The 18970-nt window shown below is 35.1% G+C and overlaps 1 pseudogene; it reads right to left on the reverse strand.

The window, feature by feature from the left end:
- The window catches only part of LOC110633444 (benzil reductase ((S)-benzoin forming) IRC24-like), a 48253-nt pseudogene extending 41824 nt beyond the window's left edge, over positions 1-6429 (reverse strand).
- Positions 6430-18970: the final 12541 nt, after the last annotated feature.

An 18970-nucleotide genomic window follows, 5' to 3' on the forward strand; every position in this document is an offset into this window, starting at 1 on the left:
AATTGATTTTCTGTTTTGAATTGGTACCTATGCCCAGTATCTGTTTCTGTTATCTGGCCCCGCCGTGTGGACTATCACGGTATTAGGTTGCATTGTCGAGTCATGCATCATTGCAGTTTATGGTTTGCATTAGTATCATATGCATTGATATCTGTGAAGGAGGAGGAAGGTATCTGATATCTGGTAGTGCGCTTCCCATCTGGCCTTTGATGATGTGGGGTATCATCACTCTGGTGCACTGTACCATAAGACATAGGGTACTATAAGACATAGGGTAACAACTTCTATAAAGAATCTTAAGCCCAAAAATGACTGTAACAGGTCCAATTAATTAGACCAAGATAGACTCCAGAATCTGCCTAATTCTGGACCCAGAAAGAGACAGTAAACCAGTTATGGTTATTTGACCATAACTCGAGTTCTACAACTTCAAATAACATGATTCAAAAGGAAAAACAAAGATAACACATAAATGAACAACTCCCATAAAAGATGTATGGCCAAACAGTGGCCACTTCTTGACTAAATTGTTAGGTAAAATTGAGATATCAAATTTAGACCTAAAGAAAGGTCCATAAAATAACTAGGCATATGAGATGAAATGAATTAGAATAAATTGTTAAGCATAAAAATAACATGAATTAATGAAATTATAAATATTTAATAATACTATTCTGCCCAAAGTATGCCTAGATTCATTTATATAGCATGGATTGATTGGTATACCAATTAGGGACTACATATTGCAGTACTGCTCACAGGAATAATCATTGACAGACAACATATATCTAAGATGATTGTTCTATTAGCTTTATGCCTGCCCAATGGCCATAGTGCCAATTTTCATTATTACTGGCTTATGCCTGCTCGCTAGTCTTATGCCTAACATGACTGTTGTATACTGAAAAGACATACAGATGTCTAACTAGTATACTCCCGTGTATCTATTCTTTATAGTCTGATATAGGTTATTTGGGCACAAATAAAAACAATAAGCCTTAAATATAAATAAATACATGAGAAAATCATTAATATGAATTTTATAAGACTGAATATAAGGTATATGCATAGAAAAAATCCCTATTAGCTTATTTACTTCCAAAGTTCTAGAAAATATGTAAAAGATTTTAAATACATGAAAATTGATATTTATTTATAAGGTTATACGTGAAATAATTATTTTAAATTGTTTAATTATTTTTCTTTATTTAGGCACCACTAAGCGTTATGCTTAGCGCGTTGGTTCTTACCACGCGTAGATACTGGAGAGCAGCAGCAGTAGTAGGACCTAGACCGGACTTGGACCAGATCTGCTACAGTGTAGGTTGTCACCTCATCGGTCATTTTGATAGGGCTCATGTACATATTATATTTTGCATTTTGGTATTATATATAATTAAATGATGTAAATAATTTTGGATTGTATATAAATTGTAAATTATTATATATGTAAACTTTATATGAATGAAATGTAATTTATTTTCTTGAAATTGATATGAGCATGAGAAGTGATATGATGAATGAATAGATGAAATGAATATAAATTGTTTTAACAGGTAACATGAAACCCAACATGCACTAATAGAACAGAGAGGACTCTGTCTAGGTCTCCATAAAAAAAGAAATGGAAAAAAAATAATAAAAATAAAAATTTTTACAAGTGAGATAATATAATTAAATGGATATTAAATTAATATTGTAAACGATAAGATAGGATAGGGTACTCTGACACCGAATGTAGCACAACTTGCTTGGCTACACTGCACTGTAGACAAGTGAAGGGTATTACAATATACCCCTGCCCCATAAACCATAATTCCACTGATGCAACCCAAGATATATAATTTTAACTTCCTACTAATTTAACAATAGTAATAGCTGGTGAATTACCAATGAAAGAAAATATGGGTTTGAGAATCTCAGAACCTGCGTTGGATATGAGTGTGAGAATCTTAGAACCTGTGTTGGAAGCTGTGTTTGAGGACTCCTCAATCTCAGACATGTTGGCAAGAGAAGCACACTGAAATGTTGCTCAGAAATACGTCAGAAAAGCCTATTATATGAAGAGGTAGTGACAAAAAAGTGAGAAACATGTGACAGGACCAGCGTGATTGAGGTCACCTGAGGCCGATCCTGAGCTGAGTAATCCACTAGGCTAGGCTGTGACCACCATGGACTCCCAGAAAGTGACCGAAAAAAGAGGGAAAGTTCCTTCCTATAAGGACTTTGTTTTAGATTTCAAAGCAGACCCACCGAGGGCTCTGATACCATGTTAGAAAATAGAACTGAGGAAGAATATTGAGAATGATTGAAAAGCTTGATTATTCCCTCAAGCCAATGGTGTCAATTTATAATCTGTACAGGACAACTAAATAGGAAATACAATCCTAATTAAATGCGTAATTATAGCCACGATTCTAGCACCTAAATATATTCACACAATCACTACAGATACACATATCCTAGCTATTTATGGTACATATCTTAATAGTATGTATATAAGAAAATGGCAAAATCTTTGTATTTCCAAATCATTAGTATTTAACCACCCATAAAATGCTACTTTTAATACAGAAGCAACTATGGCAAAACAAAACAGAAACTGGGTTCTTCAAAAACCATTCCACGAGGTATGAATTCAATTATTCAAGTTACCAACAAAAAGTTGTCTCCACATACTTTGATTACTAGAATTGGACCCACAGCATTGACCTCATTGGTAAGCATTAATGATGATTTCTCTAGTTAGTTCTACGTTGTTTCTGCATTGGAAACCAAAGAAATTAACTTTATTCCTTTGCCTGGGTCTGAGTTTTATAGAAAGAGTGCTATTGTACAAAATATTGCAAATATTAAAGTCTACTATTCAAGTTAACTCTGCGGAAGCAATGATTCAATATTCCTACCTGGATGCAACACATTTGGTATTGAAAGGATGCCCGAGGCATTAATGAGAAGGTTCAAATAGCCATATATTTCTCTTATGGACATTATACGTGCCTGCAATATGACATCAATGTCAGGTGACTAGAACAAGCTTGAAAGGCTAAAGCATCCTGTTCTTGATGTCCGTATACAGGCAATTAATAACAATTAACAAACTGAAATAAATTAAAGGACACTAGAAAATAAACCAAAATAATTGATACAACTCATCATCACCATGAAGAAGTTAAAGGAAATAAACTAAAATTTATAATTCACAACCTTTCTGACCCCAAAGCGGTAGTAAGATCCAAGTTCCTCTATTTTCATGCGGAAAACCGCAACTTAGCTAAGCTCATGACTAAGCAAAAAAACAGGTGAATTTTCTTCTGGTTTTGATAACAACAGGAGGTAGGAACTCAGAAAGATGCATCAACCTTTATAGAACATTCAAGGGTCAAGTCCAACTATAAAATGTTGAGCCGCTTAGAAAACTTGTTTTTCAAATCAAGAAGTCCCGTTGCTATATTAGGATTTAGACAAGTAGCAATAAGATGCCCTTTCTCATTCTCTTCTAGAAATTGTTTAACCTATTTCAGGTAGTAAAAAAAAATCAAATCAATGGTTGCTAGCACAATTGACTCATTCCTTGCATCATCAAATTAAAATCCTAAAACAAGGTAATAAATCAAACAAAAAGAGAATAAGAGGTTTTTGTGATAATAGCTCTTCACTTTACCCTGAACCAGTACTTCAGGGCCCAAATTACCAGTGTCAAGCAAGGATATTCAAGCATAGGAATGATATTTGACCCTTCATATTAGTGGGGATTCTTATGAAATTTCGCAATATAGGTTGAGTTCAACACACAGACACGTGCCGGATTTGGATAGTGATACCCAAGTCCAAGTAACATAGTCAGTAAGCAATATGCAGAGAAAGTTTTGGTTTTGTCAAGAATGAGAAAAACTAATGCTTATTACAACGTAATCCTCTAACATAGGCAAAGAATATATAATTCATTTCTAATAAGACTGCAAGTAGCATGAAAAGACAACTATACCAAGAACATTACCAAACTATTATAATGGAGTTCTAACACAAAAATGGTACTTAACATGGCTTACAAAGTAATGAAAAACTATAAGGCTAAAAATGAGCCAATCTAAGTTAAGCATGAAGAGCCAAGGCTCAGCTTATCAAATATTTAATGAGGTCAACAATTCAAGCCTAGACATTAGAGCTTGAGCGAAGCTCACCTAAATTTTAATAAATTCATGCTTGACTGACCTTTAGCTCATTTATAGCAAATGAAGAGACTAAATGAGCCAACCTTGAGCTCAACTCATTTAAAGAGTTGAATTCAAACTCGAGCTTAAGTCATTTTTTAAGTATTCAGGTTTATTGGAGGGGGAAAAAAAGAACAGAAAAGTGAAACAACAAATCACAATTCTCACCCAAAGAAGTAATATTGTACTTCAGTAACATAAGAATGAAAAAAGGAAAACACAAACAAAGATGCACACATATATTTTCTCAAACTATAACTTGTTGCAAACACATATATACATACAAAAGCACTATGTTTGATTGCATTACAGCTACCAAACCTTGCACAAAGATGAAATGTTTCCTTTAATTCCACTTCTCAAAATTGTAACTAAGACCCTATAATTAGTGTTTGCAAAGAGATAACCTAATTGGCCAGTATTTCAAGGCTAACATGTTTGATTGTAAGTTGTTGACTAAACAACTTTGTTACATAGATTATAATATTAATCCCCAAGAAAGTTACAAAACACACTCTTGTGTGGACTGGTCAAACTCTTAGTCATGTTCTCCTTTGCACTAGTTGAAACATGATGGCCCTGTTTGGCATTGAATTTCAAGGAAGGGAGAAAAAACACTTTTTGGAAAAAGCACATTTTAAATGCTATTAAAAAAATAATTTGAAATTTTTTTATTTTAGTATTTTTATAGCTAAGACATATCAAATTAATTTTTAATACTCGCTAATTAATATATTTAATAAAATATTTTTTTTTCAACAGCAATTCTAACTGTAATATCAAACAAATCAGATAATTTCTACTCCATCACAACTCCATGACAACTCCAAGTGATAGGCTTTGAATACTCGCGATTCACTATTTTTAATTCAGCACATGAAATAAAGGATTCATGAAAACCTGGAAGGTAAAGAAATTAAATAAAAAATACATCTGTCAACATATGGATTAAGGAGGATGAAAAATGTGTGTGTGTGTATATATAAGAGGGAGAGAGAGAGCATGAAAATATTAAAAAAAAAAAAAGGAAAAGAACTATCGATCATGCGACAACACAAGCCACTGACACAAAAACAGAAGCCAAGGACAAAATAAAAAGCAAAGTAAAACTGCTTAAACAGAAATGGGAAATATGAAATCCATATCAACAGATTTTGACACAAAATAATACATGGAACCTAATTTAGCAATTCCTAACAGGATAATGAAAAACAAAAAAAGAAAGGAATATCCCATCCAAATCATAAGCAGAAAAAAAAATGATGCTCACAACAATTCTTGAAAGTGGGATCAAGATATTTTTCACAGCATTTGATAGATTTTGTTTACGACCTTGGTGACCCATTATTTCTATTAAAACCAAAGTGAATTGATTTAAATTACAGTGCAAATACAAGAAAAACATTCTTTGTATAAGGACAAATAATGATGTATGTTGGTCGGTTCTAGGATAAAGCAGGAATTCAAAGCCTTGAAAACTTATAAAATCATATAGATACAGGACATTTCCGATGGATATCAAAGAAATCAGTCCATTTATCGAATGGGAAAAAAAAAAAAAAAAAGACAAAAACTGCACACTTTTTAACTCTAGTCCATTATATTCTAATTGTATGATTTCCCATTAATTGATTAGTCTCATTAAACATATTAATCATGCTTGTCTATCAATTATCATTTCAGTTACCAGGGGTGTGAATCACCTAAACTATACATTGTTCTCCAAAACAGACCCTTTCTCTATAAATAATTACATTAAAAAAAAAAAGATATGTATACGATACGAATATACAAATCCTCAAAATTAAGAAATCAGTAAAATAATACGTCGAATGCGACAAATGAGAAAGGTTGGAAATGCAAGCAAGAATCTTCAAAAAAAAAAGCCAGAAAGAAACCAAGAAATTGAAATGAAAGAAGTATAAAATAAAAGTAAAAGAAGAAAATCAGCTCACAAATTCAAGGCCAATTCCTCTAGAAGCTCCTTGCACCATCGAGCCCACCTTCCCATTTGGGGGCAGAAGAAGAAGAAGCAGAAAAGGCCCTTCTCACTGAACTCAGAGCCGTTGGAGTGGACAAGAATTCACGGTAGTTCAGACGAAAAAGCTTCATGTTTCAGTGATAAAGAGCGTTGAAATGGAGGAAAATTATATTAATGAAAATGAAAAATATAAAGTAAAAAATTAAAAGAGAGAAGAAAAAAAAAAGGTAAGGAAAGAAATGATAAGAAAAGAAAAAAAATTAAACAAGAAATAAAAGAAACGAAAGAAAAGAGAAATTCGTTGATAATTAAATAAAAAAGATAAAATTTTTTCATTTGAATTTTATTAACAAATTTAAAATTTATTACTAAATTATTAATAAATTATAAAATCAGTTAATAAATTATCAATAAATAATTTAACACTCAATTTTCTGCCTCATAAATTACTACTTACAAATTATAAATAAATTTTAAATCGGTTGACAAATTATCAATAATTTTCAAAATTGTTGGTATTTACATACTCAATTTTTTTTTCTTTTTAAAGTTGTTAAGTAAAATTAGTTTTCTTTCACTGTCACAATAATGGTATTAATGAATTATTAAGAAAAATATTTTTTAAAAATATTAAAAATTAATTTAAAATTAAATTTAATAGTTTACAATTATAAAACTTAAAAATAAATAAATATTTTTTAAAATTATTTTTTTCAATAACTTTATAAATGATATTTTTTTCAAGAAATATTTTTTTGTTTTAATTTTTAAACCTAATCCCCAAGTGAATCCAAGTCTTGCTGCGCATTTCCCAATTACAATACCATGAACAAAGAAGTAATCATAAAAATCACATTTATTAACAGTTGATGATGATCGTCATTTGGGTTTATTCTAAAATGAAGACTTTTTTTTTTCTTTAATTTTGTAAGTTTAGAAACTATTGTCAAAATTTTAAAAATTCACCCAGTAACAAAATTATATATATATATATATATATATATATATATATATATATATATATATATATATATATATATTATGCAAAATTTTATTTAGAAAAATTATACAAATGAGGTGAAATATCTATTTTATCCTCTCCAAATTAATTTTTTTTTCCTCTAAAATCATTTCCTCCAAAATCCAATTGATTACAACCATCTTTCTTTTTTTCTTTTTTCTTTTTTTTATCAATCAACTCTCACCAATCACATGCTACTAAATTTTCAACCAATCAATAACTCTTATCATTCTCTTAACCAATTATAATCTACAAAAAAATTTAACTAATCACGTATAATCATAGTAAAAATTCAACCAATCACAATTGATTTCATATAGTGTTACTAAAATTGTATCAAATTGACCGATAAGATTGATTTAACCAAGAAACGAATTGATGACAAGTTTGGTTCAAGTTTCAAATCCTTTATTCAGCAAACTGGAGTTGATCCATTTGTACTGGTCTAATAATCAGTAAACCAATTAGATTATAAATCAAGTAATTACAATCCATTAGATCGATATCAAGTAACTATTAACAATTAGAACAACTAATCAAGTAATTATCAATCAATTATATCATAAATCAAGTAATTATAATTAATTACATTATAATATATTAGATCAATTAATCAAATTACCATTAATCAATTAGATGTTAAATTAAGTAACTATAATCAATTAGATTATAATCAAGTACTATTGAATATTTTATCAATTAATCAAGCATATAATAATCAATTAGATTATAAATCAAGTAACTATAATTAATTATATCATGATGAATAATTATTGGATATTTTATCAATTAATCAAGCAGATCTATAATTAATTAGATCAAATATCAAGTAATTATGATCAATTATATCATAATCAAGTATTATAGTATATTTTATCAATTAATCAAGTAGATTACAATCAAGCACATCATAAATCAAGTAATTAAGATCAATTATATCATAACTAAGAATTATCAAGTATTTTATTAATTAATTGAGTAGATTATAATCAATTAGATCATAAATCAATTAATCATAATTAATTAATCAATTAGATAGGGGCGAACATTATTCAGTTTAGACTGAAATAACTAATCGAACTGAATAAATTGAAAATTCGATTCTATTCAATTTTTATTTTTAAATTTTTTAATTTATTTCCTTCAGTTTTTTCGACAACATAATATTTTTCTTTTTTCTTCTCTCTTATGAAAATTAGATCGTCTATCAATTAGATCATAAATTAAGTAATTATGATTAATTAGATCAATTAAATAATAAATTATTAACAATTAGATCATTGAATCAATTATTAATCAATTAAATCATAAATTAAGTAAACATGATAAATTAGATCATAATCAATTAGATCAATTAATCAAACAACTATTAATAATTATATCAATTAATTAATTAGATCTTAAATCAAGTTACTGTAATCAATTAGATCATAATCAAGTACTATAAAGGATTTTATCAATTATTCAAGTAAATCATAATCAATTAGATCATAGATCAAGTAATTATAATCAATTACATCGTAATTAAGTATTTTTTGGTATTTTATAATTAATCAAGTAGATCATAATCAATTAGATCAATTAATCAAAAAACTATTAGCAATTAGATCAATCAATCAAATAACTATCAATCAATTAGAAATCATGTAACTATGATCAACTATATCACAATCAAATATTATCATATATTTTATCAATTAATCAAGTAGATCATATCAAGTAACTTTGATCAATAACATAATAATTAATTACTATAAAGTATTTTATCAATTAATCAAATAGATCATAATCAATTAAATTATAAATCAAGTAACTATAATCAATTATATCATAATCAATTAATTAATTAGATAGGGATGAACATTATTCGGTTTATACTGAAATAACCAACCAAACTGAATTAATTCTGAAATTTAATTCGGTTTTTATAGAAATTCGATTCAATTCAATTTTTATTTTTGAATTTTTTGATTTATTCGATTTGGTTTTAGAGATAATATAATATTTTTCTTTTTCCTTCTCTCTTGTGAAAATCAAATAGACCTAATCAATTAGATTATAAATTAAGTAACTATGATAAATTAGGTTATAATCAATTAGATCAATTAATTAAATAACTATTAATAATTAGACCAATTAATCAAGTAAATATTAATCAATTATATCATAAATCAAGTAGTTATGATCAGTTATATCATAATCAATCAAGTAACTATTAATCAATTAGATTTTAAATCAATTAACTATTATCAATTAGATTATAATCAAATACTATTGAGTATTTTACCGATTAATCAAGTAGATTATAATATATTAAATCATAAATCAAGTAATTACGATCAATTATATCATAATCAAGTACTATTGAGTATTTTATCAATTAATGAAGTAGATCATAATCAATTAAATTATAAATTAAGTAACTAAAATCAATTAATTAATTAATTAATTAATTAAAAGTGAGCATTATTTGATTCAGACCGAAATAATCAACCGAACCAAATTAATTTGAAAATTCAATTCGATTTTTGTAAAAATTTGTTCGGTTTAGTTTTGGTCTATGAATTTTTCAAATTATTTAGTTCGATTTTAAAGATAGCATGATATTTTCCTTTTTTTTTCTTCTCTCTTGTGAAAAATCAGATCGTCTCCCATTGTCGAAGAGCTTGAAAGGCATATGAGATGAAAAATATAAATTTGGTTTAAAAAAAGAAAAGACCGAAAATTGATACATAAAGAAAATTTTGGAGATGGGTTATAGTCTCCTACTTGAGATGAAATTTGTAACACCCCTAATTTTAAATTTATTATTTTATGAGTAAATATTAATATTTTATTTTATTTAAATTTTGAGAAATTATTTGAGATTTTTCGGGTTTTAGAAATCAGGTTCGATTTTCCGAAAATATAAAGATTTGATGATTTTTAAAAATTAATTTAAAGACCACGTGACAAAATTAAAAATATATTTGGACTTTACGATTTTTTTTTGAGTTTTCTAGAATTTTTTCAGAATTTTTGGGTCTCATTTTTTGTCTCAAGACAGAGTAAAAATTCAAAATTTTGTATCCTGAATCGAATCGGCCGAAGCGAACCGGTCAAATCGGACCGGCCTTTTCTTTTCTTCTTCTTCCGTTCCTTGCACATCCCGACCTCTCTTCCTCTCTCTCCTATTTTCTCTCTCCTCTCTCCTCCCCAGGCCGCGCCGCCGCCACCCAGCCTTCCCCACCTCGCCGGCGCACTGCCCCAGTGTCTGCCCATGGTCGGCCGACGCTCCAGGCGGCCAGAAAAAGCGCGCGAAGATCCACCTACGCGCGCGCGATGTTTTAGCTTTCCGGCCGAAATCCAGTCGATTCGGCCACCGATTGGGCCGGGTCTTGTGTCAAACACCATTTACACCTTGAGAGCTTTCCACAGACACCAAGAACGCCAAAATCCATTGAGCGATTTGCCCAATTTTTGTCCGGAAAATTTTAGCCCATTTCGATTTTTGGGCTAGATTTCTCGCAAACCGTGAACCCCACGAGAAAACCGAGAGTACCAGAGCACTCCACTCGTCGAGAGCTTCGCGGCAATATAAATTTCAAAATTTTTCGACACCGTTTTTCGGTGGGTCCCACGAAACTTCGTAGTATTTTTCCGAGCATTAAATGAGCTTAGAAAATTTTGTAAAAATTATATACTAACCCCTCGTGTTGTGGGCTTCGTGTAGGTACCTTCAATTCTAGGAAATTCGACGGTTGCCCGGGTCTGTGAATTTCCGACCAGACAGACCGGCTACCAAAAAAGTCTTGGAATTGGATCGAGACTTTGGCTACCCCACTGTTATCAGAAATCCCGAGCGCATCCTCAGAATCGAAATCGGCATAGGTAAACTTGAACCTTGCTTTTTCGTGATTTTCTAGTGCTTGAATTGGATTAAAAATTTATAAAATATTCGTGATACCTCAGAAAATTATGATTCTTTTTGTATTAGCATAGAAATACTGCTAAGGACCGCAGGGCAAAGTTTTAGAAATTTTCGAGCTTATTTGGGTAGTTTTTGCAAAAAAGATCAATTATAAGGACTAAACTGTAATTTTACATATTATGATTGATGACTGTTTGGATGGGCCCAGGAGGGGCTGTGTGATGTGATTGAAGTGTGGATAGATGGTTTGTAGATATGGAAGTATGTTTTAAGCATTTTTGCAGGTTGGGTAGGTCCTAGGTATAGGAGAGACTCTGCCGGATTTTCGGCACGACTTAGAACGTATTTGGTCTTTTGTTGGTTTGTATTGAGTCAATTGTATTAAATAATTGTAATAAAAATTGTCAGGTGAGCCGGGACAGCCGTCCTCGTCCACCCAGCTGCCACAGTGACTTCGGTTGAGTATGTGAATAAAATATTAATTTTAATTGTAATTTCGATATTATTATATGTTCAAGCATGCCCATGCATCACTTATATGTATATATCTATGTAGTTAAACTCTAGGCACATTTTATGTTGCATTCATAACTGTTAAAGTGCAATGGATATTGTTGTGGTAATTTGGAGCAGTGTGCGTGAGTTGGCGTACGTGTGGTGTGGTGTTGGCTATGGACAGGACGGGTAGACACGGCTTGAGATCTTCGCTGGGACCCGGTCCTTTGAGGTAGACATGGCTTGATTTCTTCGCTGGGATCCCGATTTGGTTTATTAAGCGAAAGTCCGAGCTTGAGTTCTTCGCTGGCACAGTTTGGATTAAGAGGGCTATATAGGGAATCAGCTCCCATATATATATTGTTTGACATTATCGGGTGTGTGAGTGCTTCAAATTACCTTTTTGCTGTTATGATGTGAAAATATTGACGATGTTGCATTTCACTCTACAGGGTGCATTAGCTTTAGATAGCTATAGAGATTATGGTTAAAATTGATATTTTACTCTCTGAGTTTAACGCTCACTCCTATTCATTATTTTTTCAGGCTACAGGAGGATAATTGTTGTGGTTAACCTGCTTTTCTTCTTCGCAGGTGGTTTATTAATATATGTATAATTCTATTAACTCCTAGAATTTCCGCATGTGTTAGAAACATTTATTTGATTTGGGTCTGTAATATAATTTGCCATGTTGGACCTGTAAACTTATTAAATGCATGTATATTGTACTGGATGAGGGAGCTGAGCTCCCATTTGAATTTATGTTATTATGAGTATATGGACGGTGAGTTGAGCTCCCCAATTGATTATATATTGTGTTTACAAGTCGGGTGAGTCAAAAACTCCCCGTTGAAAAGTCCATTTTATGGCCGGACTCCATCCGGTTGAATTCTTGAAATTGGGCCCAAATGGGCCTTAGAGTTGGGTTGAGGAATAGTTAGGCTTACTACGGGCCTCGGGGGCTTTAGGCTGGCCCAGGTCCTAGTGCCGGTCCGGCCCATAGGTTAGGTCGTGATAAATGTGGTATCAGAGCTTAGGCTCCAGATTCATAGGGAATATTTGTCTAAAATGTTGGGAAGAGTCTAATAAGAGTCACATGGGGAAAATAGGGTCCACATTCGTCTTGCTTTGTCATCTTTGCTTCTAGTTTTTGCTTCAAATATTGTGTGTAAAAATGAGTCTATAGAGCTGTGTAATATGCAGTTTTGAAATTTTGTGGGCTAATGCTGCTGAATTTCAGGAAAATGCGTAGAAGCAGGAAAGCTACCACTACACTAGAACTAGATGTGCCTGACGAGGTGTCGGCATAGGATGAGGGGCCTGCCTCGAGGAGGCGGGGTAGGAGGCCTTGAGCTGCTCAAGTATAGGAGTAACCACCACCTATTCAGGAACAATCTTTTGTGGCCCTGGGTTCCATGGACCCAATGACAGCTACTCTAGCTGGTTTGCAGAGAACCATCGATATAATGACATAGTATATGGTCTACCCTCCCCAACAACAGTAGTCCACCGCACCAAGGGGAGAACCTTATAAATAGATAACCAATTTCAAGAAGTTGGTACCTGGTACTTATGATGTGTCAGACGATGCCTATCGGTTTTTAGATTCCTACAGACAGGCAGGAACAGAGTTACAGTTGACTGATAGGAGACTTGTAGAATGTGTGCAGCATGTCATGGGGTTTATGCCTAGATAATGGATGAATGACTACATATTACCTCGGATGGAGGGTTTGTCATGGACTCAGTTTGTGGAACTGTTTATCAACCAGTTTGTACCAGAAAGTTTCAGAGATCAAAAGCAGTGGGCCTTTGAGGCCTTAAGGCAGAATGGCAGGTCTGTAGATGAATATGCTATAGAATTTTTGGAACTGAGCAGATATGCCCCTACAGCAGTGGCTACAGAAAGTATGAAGGTGAAAAGATTCCTAAAGGGGCTTGACAGGAGGTATGCAAACCTGGCCATGATGTCTGATCAGTCTTTTGATGTGGTAGTTGATAAAGCCCGACAGATTGAGATTAGCTACACCGGAGATGACAGTGGGAGAGCAAAGAAAAATAGAGCAGAGGGTTCTTCAGGTGTTCCCCACATGGGTGCTCCAGACAGCGGAGGCCAAAATAATTACAAAGGAAGAAGCAGGAATAAGAGGAGTGGCTTAGACACAAATCTCGAGGATTTAGACCAGGGTACGGATCCAGCAGTGGTTATAGTTCGGGATACAGCAGTTCTGGGTTTGGTTCAGGATCCTCCTTGGCACCTTGCGTACAGTGTGGAAGAGGACATTCAGGACCTTGTCTGATGGGTTCAGGAGTATGCTTTAGGTGTGGCCAACCAGGTTACTTTGCTAGGGAATGCCCCATGTTCAGTGAGCCACAGATGGGGTCAAAGGGTTCTGTTGCAAATTGTATCCTGGTGCTTCCAGTATGGTAGACAGTCAGTTCAGTGGCCAACAGGACCGAGGACAAGGGGGACGTGGATTTGGAGGCAGATCAGGAGGTAGAAGTCAGTATCAGGGTTCTGTAACCTAGGGTATGGGTCTAGCTCGGGTTTTCACCCAGACCCACCAGGATGCTTAGGCTTCCAATGCAATTGTGGCAGGTATTCTTCTAGTCTGTTCCTATGAGGCTCGTGTTTTAATAGATCCGGGTGCTACGCACTCATTTGCTTCCCCAGTGTTTGCCATGAGATTGGGTAGAAACCCTACAACTTTAGAATGTCCTTTATCTGTAGCTACCTCGCTTAGTGACAACATAGATGTAGATATGGTTTTTTCGGGTAGCCCAGTAGTAGTAGATAGAAAGATCCTCCCAGCAGATTTGGTTACTTTACCAGTAATGGATTTCGATGTAATATTGGGAATGTATTGGTTGGCAACTCATTATGCCACTTTAAACTGCAGGAACAAAAATGTGTATTTCCACATACCTGGTGTGGAAGAGTTTAGCTTTGATGGAAACAGGAGCGTGGCTCCATATAATTTGGTGTCAGCAATTAGTGCTAGAAAAATGTTGAGGCGTGGATGCCAAGGGTATTTGGCATTGGTGAGAGATACATCTATAGAAGGTGTCAACATGGAAAATGTTCATGTTGTCAAAGAATTCATAGATGTCTTCCCTGAGGAGCTTCCAGGGTTGCCACCAGGAACGAAAATAGAGTTCTGCATTGATGTTGTACCGAGTACAAACCCCATATCAATGTCGCCTTACAGGATGGCACCAGCAGAATTGAAAGAGCTAAAGGAGCAACTACAGGAGCTTTTGGACAAGGGTTTCATACGTCCGAGCACTTCACCCTGGGGTGCTCTTGTTCTATTTGTGAGAAAGAAAGATGGGTCCTTGAGGTTGTGTATTGACTTTAGACAGCTGAATAAGGTGACTGTGAAGAACAACTATCCACTTCCTCGGATCGATGATCTGTTTGATTAGCTCCAAGGAGCTAGATTCTTTTCCAAGATAGACCTACGATCAAGCCACCATCAGTTGAGAATCATGAATGAGGATGTGTCCAAAACAGTATTCAGGATAAGATATGGTCATTTTGAGTTCTTGGTAATGTCTTTTAGACTCACTAATGTACCAGCAGCCTTCAAGGACCTAATGAACAGGGTGTTCAGGCCATTCTTGGACCGTTTTGTCATCGTATTCATAGAAGACATTTTAGTGTACTCTCGGACCGAGGAAAAACACGTGTGGCACTTGAGGATGGTGTTGCAGACATTGAGGGAGCACCAGCTATATGCCAAATTTTCAAAATGTGAATTTTGGCTAGGAAGCATCTCATTCTTGGGACACGTGGTTTCTAGTGAAGGCATTCAAGTGGATCCCAAGAAAATTAAGGCTGTAACTGATTAGCTTAGGCCTACAACAGTCACAGAGGTGCGAAGTTTTCTGGGCCTAGCTGGCTACTATAGGCAGGATTTTTCCAGGATAGCAACTCCCCTAACTAAGGTAACTCGGAAGAGTATTCCATTCATTTGGACAGATGATTGTGAGGAGAGTTTCCAAAAGCTTAAGGAGTGTGCCCCTGTGTTGACACTACCAATGAGTGGTGAAGGATATACCGTGTACTGTGACGCCTCTAGAGTTGGCTTACGGTGTGTTTTGATGCAGAATGGAAAAGTAGTAGCTTATGCTTCAAGGCAGCTGAAGAGGCATGAGCAGAACTACCACACCCATGATTTGGAAATAGCGGCTGTAGTCTTTGTACTAAAGATCTGGAAACACTACCTGTATGGTGAAGTGTGTGAGATATACACCGACCACAAGAGTTTGAAGTACATCTTCCAACAGAGGAATTTAAACTTGAGACAGAGGAGATGGATGGAGCTTCTGAAGGACTATGATTGTACCATCTAGTACCACCCTGGGAAGGCCAATGTAGTAGCAGATGCTTTGAGCAGAAAATCTTCTGGCAGCTTGGCACACATGTCAGCGAAGAAGAGACCGTTGATTCAGGAAGTACATGAGTTGATGGATCAAGGTCTGACTTAGATCTTTCAAATGAGGGGGTATTATTGGCTCATTTTTCAGTGAGACTAGGCCTGCGAGACATAGTTAGAGTTTCCCAGCACAGAGACTAGCAATTGATGAAGATCATAGAAAGAGTACAACAGGGTGAAGGTGGTGAGTTTGGATTTGCCAGTGATGGCGCCCTTATGCAAGGTTCCAGGATATGTGTGCCCGACGTGGACAATCTCAAAAATGAAATAATGTGAGAAGCACACTATACACTGTACAATGTCCACCCAGGCTCCACCAAGATGTACCATGATGTGAAAGATAGTTATTGGTGGAATGGCATGAAGAGACATAGCAGACTTTGTGTCCAAGTGCTTGACTTGTCAGAAGGTGAAATTTGAACATCAGAGGCCGTCAGGGAAGCTGCAAGAGCTCCCTATCCCAGAATGGAAGTGGGAGATGATTACTATGGATTTTGTGACTGGGTTGCCTCGTACCACATGAGGATATGATTCGATATGGGTAATTATAGACTGCCTAACTAAATCAGCTCATTTCTTGCCTGTGAAGATCACATATTCTATTGCACAGTACGCCCGACTCTATATTCGAGAAATCGTCAGATTGCATTGAGTTCCTGCTTCCATAATATCTGATAGAGGGCTCCAGTTCACTTCTCGGTTTTAGAGAAAGTTGCAAGAGGCACTTGGCAGGCAGTTGAACTTTAGTACCGCTTTCCACCCTCAGACAGACAGACAGTCCAAAAGGACAATCCAAACACTGAAAGACATGTTTCGCATGTGTGTTTTAGATTTTGGAGGTCAATGGGATGATTAGTTATCTTTGGTGGAGTTTGCGTACAACAATAGTTATCATTTCAGCATAGGGATGGCACCCTATGAGGCATTATATGGCAGAAAGTGTAGGTCTCCTCTGTGTTGGATGGAAATGGGAGAAGCGAAGGTGCATGATGTAGACCTAGTGCAGTACACTTTAGAGATAGTTCCTTTAATCAGGGAACAAATGAAAACAGCTTTCAGTAGGCAGAAGAGTTATGCAGACCCCAGACGGAGGGATGTAGAGTTTGCAGTAGGCGACTATGTATTCCTGAAAGTTTCTCCGATGAAGGGAGTCATGAGATTTGGAAAGAAGAGCGAGTTGGCACCTCTGTATATTAGACCTTTTGAGGTTACTGATAGAGTTGGAGCAGTTACCTACCAGTTGGAGCTACCACCCAACCTTTCTTATGTTCATCCTGTATTTCACATCTCCATGCTCAGGAAATACATACCTGATCCTTCTCATGTGCTACAGCCGGATGTAGTAGATCTGAAAGAAAACTTGACGTTTGAGGAGCAACCTGTAGCCATAGTGGACTACCAAGTGAGGCAGGTAAGATCAAAACAGATCCCTATGGTTAAGGTTTTGTGGAGAAGTCAGTCAATGGAAGAGTGCACCTGGGAGTCAGAGCGGGACATTCGTAGCAAGTACCCTTATCTATTCAATGTGTAATTCTATACTTTATTCTGCCTTGTGTAAAAATTCGAGAACGAATTTTCTGTAAGGGAGGAAGAATGTAATACCCTTAATTTTAAATTTATTATTTTATGAGTAAATATTAATATTTTATTTTATTTAAATTTTGGAAAATTATTTGAGATTTTTTGGGTTTTAAAAATCGGGTTCGATTTTCCGAAAATATAAAGCTTTGATGATTTTTAAAAATTAATTTAAAGACCACATGGCAAAACTAAAAATATATTTGGACTCTACGAAATTTTTTGAGTTTTCTAGAATTTTTTCGAAATTTTTGGGCCTCGTTTTCGGTCTAAAGGCAGAGTAAAAATTCAAAATTTTGTATCCTGAATTGAACCGGACGAATCGAACTGAACTGGATTGGACTGATCGAATCGGACCGGCCTTTTCTTTTCTTCTTCTTCCCTTCCCCGCGCGTCCCAACCTCTCTTCCTCTCTCTCCCATTTTCTCTCTCCTCTCTCCTCCCCAGGCAGCGCTGCCGCCACCCAGCCTTCCCCACCTCGCCGGTGCACCGCCCCAACGCCTCCCCATGGCCAGCCAACGCTCCAGGCGGCCAAAAAACGCGCGTGAAGACCCACCTGCGTGCGCACGCTGTTTCGACTTCCCGGCCGAAATCCGACTGATCCGGCCACCGATTGGGCCGGTTCTTGTGTCGAACACCATCTCCACCTCGAGAACTTTCCATAGACACCAAGAACGCCAAAATCCATCGAGCGGTTTGCCCAATTTTTGTCCGGAAAATTTTAGCCCATTTCAACTTTTGGGCTAGATTTCTCGCAAACCGTGAACCCCAAGAGAAAACCAAGACTTCCAGAGCGCTCCACTCGTCGAGAGCTTTGCGGCAATATAAATTTCAAAATTTTTCGACACTGTTTTTGGTGGGTCCTACGAAACTTTGTAGTATTTTTTCGAGCATTAAATGAGCTTAGAAAATTCCGTAAAAATTATATACTGACCCCCGTGTTGTGAGCTTCATGTAGGTACCTTCAATTCACGGAAATTCGACGATTACCTGGGTCTATGAATTTCCGGCCAAACAGACCGGCTACCGAAAAATCTTGGAATTGGATCGAGAATTTGGCTACCTCACCATTTTCAGACATCCCAAGCGCGTCCCCGGAGTCAAAATCGGCATAGGTAAACCCGAACCTTGCTTTTTCGTGATTTTCTTGTGCTTGAATTGGATTAAAAATTTATAAAATATTCGTGGTAGCTCAGAAAATTATGATTCTTTTTGCATTAGCATAGAAATATTGCTAAGGACCGCGGAGCAAAGTTTTAGAATTTTTAGAGTTTATTTGGGTAATTTTTGCAAAAAAGATCAATTATAAGGACTAAACTGTAATTTTACAT

This window comes from Hevea brasiliensis, chromosome 17 (assembly GCF_030052815.1).
Source record: "Hevea brasiliensis isolate MT/VB/25A 57/8 chromosome 17, ASM3005281v1, whole genome shotgun sequence".
NCBI lineage: Eukaryota > Viridiplantae > Streptophyta > Magnoliopsida > Malpighiales > Euphorbiaceae > Hevea > Hevea brasiliensis.